Source organism: Asparagus officinalis, chromosome 4 (assembly GCF_001876935.1).
Source record: "Asparagus officinalis chromosome 4, Aspof.V1, whole genome shotgun sequence".
In the NCBI taxonomy this organism is placed as follows: Eukaryota; Viridiplantae; Streptophyta; class Magnoliopsida; order Asparagales; family Asparagaceae; genus Asparagus; species Asparagus officinalis.
In genome coordinates, this window is record NC_033797.1 from 87,648,060 (window position 1) to 87,653,576 (window position 5,517).

At 46.0% G+C, this 5,517-nt stretch overlaps 1 pseudogene; it reads right to left on the bottom strand.

Annotated features, from left to right (window-relative positions):
- Positions 2,164–5,517, bottom strand: part of LOC109839021 — a 9,929-nt pseudogene continuing 6,575 nt past the window's right edge.

The window sequence follows — 5,517 nt, forward strand, 5'->3', positions numbered from 1 at the left end:
GTCCACATGTTCCTCCTCAGAAGTCTCGTCCTCATCGCCAGTAGGAAGAAGCTCTACATCATCCTCCATCCTGTCTTTACTCAAAAGAGAAGGTTTGGCAGGCTTCTTCCCCTGCTTCTTTAAAAGCTCAGCCTTACGAGCAGCCTGGATAGTGACTTGAACCAAATGCTCAGCCTCCAGCTCTGAAAGGCTCCACACGCCTAGGAACTCATTGGCGGAAAGGAACCACTTGCAACTGAGAAAAGTAAGAAACGGCTTGCGCTTCTTGCAACTGAGAAAAGTAAGAAACGGCTTGCGCTTAGATGAAGGAAGAGCGAAGTAGGCTCCAGTACAACCCACCATAGTCCAGAGCCATGCCCGAACGCCGTCAATAAGCCTTCCCTCGGTCTTCAAACTACGGCTCAGATTCCCAACGTATAGTTGGTCGTAACCAAACTGGCGAACAAAACGGCACGGGAGGTAAGGCTCTATGTGACAATGATTCTTCACCCGAAGAACGAGATACCAAATGCGGATGTTCACCAACCAACGGAAACAACCAACGTCAAGAGAAGTCCGACTAGTTCTGGGTTTCTCCTCATCAATCAAAACATCACCATAACGACCTGAGAAGCGAGGAAAACACTTGAAGAACTCCCAGCTCTTACGAACTTGAAGCTCTCGCTGTACATCGGTGAACGTCTTCCCGAGCCATCTACTCCTTTCCAACAGCTGCACGAAAGGAACGGGGACATCAACAGTACTAGGCGCCGACATCAGGTCAGGACGATGAAGAACGAGCCACGCCATCAGGTATGTATACGGAAGCTCGACCTTCACAGAAACAAGCTCGATCGACGGTTCAGGGCCCACCTGCGCAAAACCATCGACCAAATACCTAAGCCCACAATGGATGCCAGCAACCATTGCCGGGAGCAGGGAAAGCTCCCGCCCATAAGCTAATTGAACGGCAGGGAAGAGCACCTCAAGGGGTAAGGCGTCCGAAAACTGATATGGAACGACGTACTTCTTCAACCAGAGGGCAAGATAGCCTGCTAGCAGGGTTCTGGGCTCAATGAACTTCTGTGCATGACAAAGGAATGTCCGAAACTTGGTCCCTGCAGGAAAAGCTCCCTCAGCACGGGCAGTAGTATAAGAATAAGTCTCGGCCTTTTCCATCAACTCATTAATGGCAGGAATGGGCTCGCTTGGACTACCCTCCAGATTCTGGAATAAATAAACAGCGAACTGCTTCAAGCTGATCTGCCTCTTCCTCTTCGCTTGAGGGGTAACCTTGATTAGAGAAGTATGATAATGGCATGTGAGGTCCCAAAGAGTATCATACATATCGGGAGTATCCTTCTTTAACCACTCCAACTGCAGGTTTGAGGGAAAGTACTCCTGGTACGGACAATCCCCCATTGGAAGACCAGAAACTTGGTGCATCTCATGCAAAGCCAACCCTAACTCTCCACCGCTAGTTAGAAATGTGTTACTATCGGGGATATATGTTTCTAACAATGCTAAGAAGTGGCGACAGCTGACCGGGAATCCATACATTGTGGATCGTATAGGTGCGTACAACCCACTGCTTCTCAGATCACTCTCCCAACGTCCTAAGACATAACTGGTCATACGTGTCCACCACCCCTTGGGTTGCGAGTAAGCCCAACCAAAGCATCTAAAATCTGGTGGAGGTAACTTTCTCCCAAGTTTAGCCAGACGGTTCTTCACAGTAGGAGCAGCTGCTGATACCTCGCCTGGGGGTGCAGTATCAAGACCCAGAATCCCTGGTCGAAGACCGCGAATATAATGATGCCCATCAGAGCCTGGAGTCTTATGATGGGAGATGTATCCATAGTGAACTCGATCGCTATCTTCTGTAAGATTCCAAGACACCCGACGCTCTACAGCCTGCCCCTCCAAATGAGTAAAGGAATGCTGACGGGGAATAGAAGGAATATAAAGAAGAGCTCCCTCATCAATATTCAGCCAATGCTCATCAGCAAAAGTCAACCTGGCCGGATCCTCAACGGAATCTCCAAACAGATAACTAGGCCTCTCTAAGCCCTGGGTAGAAATAGAGTTTGCGGTGAAAGGGGCATCCGTAATCAGCTGGCGTAAGGAATGACGTCCCCCATTTCGTATCAAACGGCAGGATTCATCGGAACGATCTCTATCAAACTAAGGAAGCGGACCAATAGCCTGACTGATGGCAACAGAAGAGAAAACCTCCCCACTACAACCAGTAGTAGCATGAGATGGAAGACTGTCCGCAGGGAATTCAACTGCAACAAAACAAGGATAGAGTCAGAAAATTATCCATGAATTATACAAGGATTAAATCATCTCACAAAGGAGCGAGATAAGGTTATCCGCGGGGCAATTGGCGAGACGATTTTGAGTGTCCTACACTAGAAGGGCGATATGCATCATCACGTGAGCGACGTGGTTGCATATCCCGACCTACACAGTACAAGACAACACAAAATCGCCCCAATACGCCAGAAGACTTGAATTGGCCAAGCAAAACAAGTCTGAAACCTCGATCCCCATGAAGGAGGATGTCGGTTCTTCCCGAATGACCCGCGAAGGGGTCAAACGAGGATATAGTAGAACCACGAGTTTCCTGATAGCTCGACCCCCGCAAAAGAGGATGTCGGTTCTTCCCGAATGACCCGCGAAGGGGCCAAACGAGGGTATACTGGAACCACGAATTTCCTGAAACCTCGGTCCCCGCGAAGGAGGATGTCGGTTCTTCCCGAATGACCCGCGAAGGGATCAATCAGGGATACAGAAAGTACAAATGCTCACCCCTGAAAGAGGACGCCGCTGAAGAGGATGCCACGGGAGCCTCTCTCTCGCTGTGCTGCGAAAGGGAGCGACTCCTATGAAATCGGGATCGGCGCGGAGACATGGAGAATCTGCAATGAGAATCAGCGGGTCAGGTACAATCATAAATCTGCACACCTGAAATTTAAAAGGAAAATTAAGAACTTTAACTAAAATCCTATAAAGTAAGTAGGGTTTTATGGTTAAGGTCTAATTAAACCTACGAATTTCGTGCATGCAAAACAGTGAGCTCATATTGCAGTATAAACTCTCATGATAAATTTTGGTGAAATATCCAAAATACCCCTCGTGTTCAAGGCTAAATTATAGTCAAGGACATACTCGAATTGAATCATGATCACCATATTTGTTCATTTAACACCCCCAATATCCCACAATTTTGGCTAACTTTACAAATAAACCCTTTTGTAAAAATTTAGCCAATTTTGCGAATAGACCCCTTCACAATTTTCGGTCTAATTTCCGCATACCCTCCTCAAAACTTTGGTCATGAGTTTGTGGTCTAAACTTTTGAAATTTCAGCCCTAAAATTTCAGCCCTTTTTGCAAATAAACCCCTCTACAATTTTTGGGTTGCTTTTTGCAAATAAACCCCTCAAACAACATTGATTCTTTGCATACAAACACCCCTCAAAGTTTGGCCAAGTGGGTATGGAATTTCAACCCCAAATTTCAGTCCACCTTTACATAAGAATACCGAATTTCAGTCCTTTTTTGCATAAAAGCCCCCCAAATTTCGGCCATATTGCATGTTTTGCATAAAACCCCCAAATTTTGGTCCATACATACAACCCATCATCAAGAGCCTATATTTTTCATAAAACCTAACTTATGAGAACAAAAAGCTATGATCTTGACATATAAATTCATGGCATACCCTCATTACAAGCATAAGGATCCAATCTTTATCAAAAAAATGAGAGAATTTTTTGAGAGGAAGCTTACCCAAATCAAGAAGCTTGAAAACCCAACTCCAAATTTAAGTCTTGAGCTTGAAGATGTTATGAAACCCTAGCTTTGAGAAGAGGGAATTTTCGGCCAAGAGAGGAGCACAAAAATTCCGAATTTTAGGGTTTTAAAGGGAGAGAGTTTTAATGGGTTTGGAGTTCTTAAAGGGTAAGAACAATGGTGTTTGGATAAGAGGAGGAAGAAGATAGAGTTTTGGGGGGAAAAGGACTCTCTCTTGAAAATTTGAAAGAAGAAAAATGTACCATACAAAAGAAGACAAAAGAGGGGAGGGTGTGTCTCGGTTTTTGAACCGAGACACCCTAGGGTGTCTCGGCCAAGGTCTCAACCCAGTTCGAGCCCCCGGATGCCCTTTTCAAGCCCGATTTTTGGCCCGTTTTACCCGTTTTCGTCGGTTATTGGATGTTTTGATTAAAATTGACACCAATAAACGTACGGCGTTCAAAACCCTAAGGTCAACGCCGGTCAACGTGTAACCCTAGGTCAACGCCAGTCAACGCGTTGCGATCAAAAAGTCAACGTTCGACATTCAAAACCCTAGGGTCAACGCCGGTCAATGCATAACCCTAGGTCAACGCCAGTCAACGCGTTGTGATCAAAAAGTCAACGTTCGATGTTCAAAACCCTAGGGTCAACGCCGGTCAACGCGTAACCCTAGGTCAACGCCAGTCAACGCGTTGTAATCAAAAAAGTTAACGCACGACGTTCGAAACCATAGGGTCAACGTCGGTCAACGCGTAACCCTAGGTCAACGCCAGTCAACGCGTTACGATCAAAAAGTCAACGTACGACGTTTAAAACCCTAAGGTCAACGCCGGTCAACGCGTAACCCTAGGTCAACGCCAGTCAACGCGTTGCAATCAAAAAAGTCAACGCACGATGTTCGAAACCCTAGGGTCAACGCCGGTCAACGCGTAACCCAAGGTCAACGCCAGTCAACGCGTTGCGATCAAAAAGTCAACGTACGATGTTCAAAACCCTAAGGTCAACGCCGGTCAACGTGTAACCCTAGATCAACGCCAGTCAACGCGTTGTGATTAAAAAGTCAACGCGAATCAATATATCATGACGGAGGTAGTCAGTTCTAAGTCAACTCGACGACACGAACCAAACTCAACTCATCAGTTTTAGATTTGAGACTTCGACGACGGCCAAGCGATAAACGCAACGCCGAAAGAACTTCAGCTATTCGTCAAAGCATCGAATGGATTAAAAATCAAAGGAGTCAAGAATTGAAGCTAATCACAGGTCCTTTACACCGGTCAAAGGCTGGACCAATCATATCCAAAGTATTCCAGCCTCTTCTATAAAAGAAACGAGTCTGGAACGCTTTGGAGGGGGTATCTGTAGGCATCGAAAATTGCCTATAGGTCTCCACGAACAGCTCAATGCTAAGAAACGACGATGAACGTCACTATCCGATTCACAGAAGTTTGATTGATGTCGGTGAATGCTTGAAGTGAATCGACAAACTACGTAAACCAACGGAATTTCAGAATAACAAAGACACGAACTGATCGGGAACCTCGTATCGTTCACAAACGGTGAAATACCCTTCGTGTCTCATTTGTTCAACTGATGATATAATCATTGGAGCTTATAAAACTCCTCGTCGGCTTTCCAACGCACTTTGAATCGCTCAAATCCGAGTTCGGATGAAGAAGTTACGGCGGAAACGGACGAATGTGCAAAAACAGCGTCTCAGCCTGAATTGAGACAC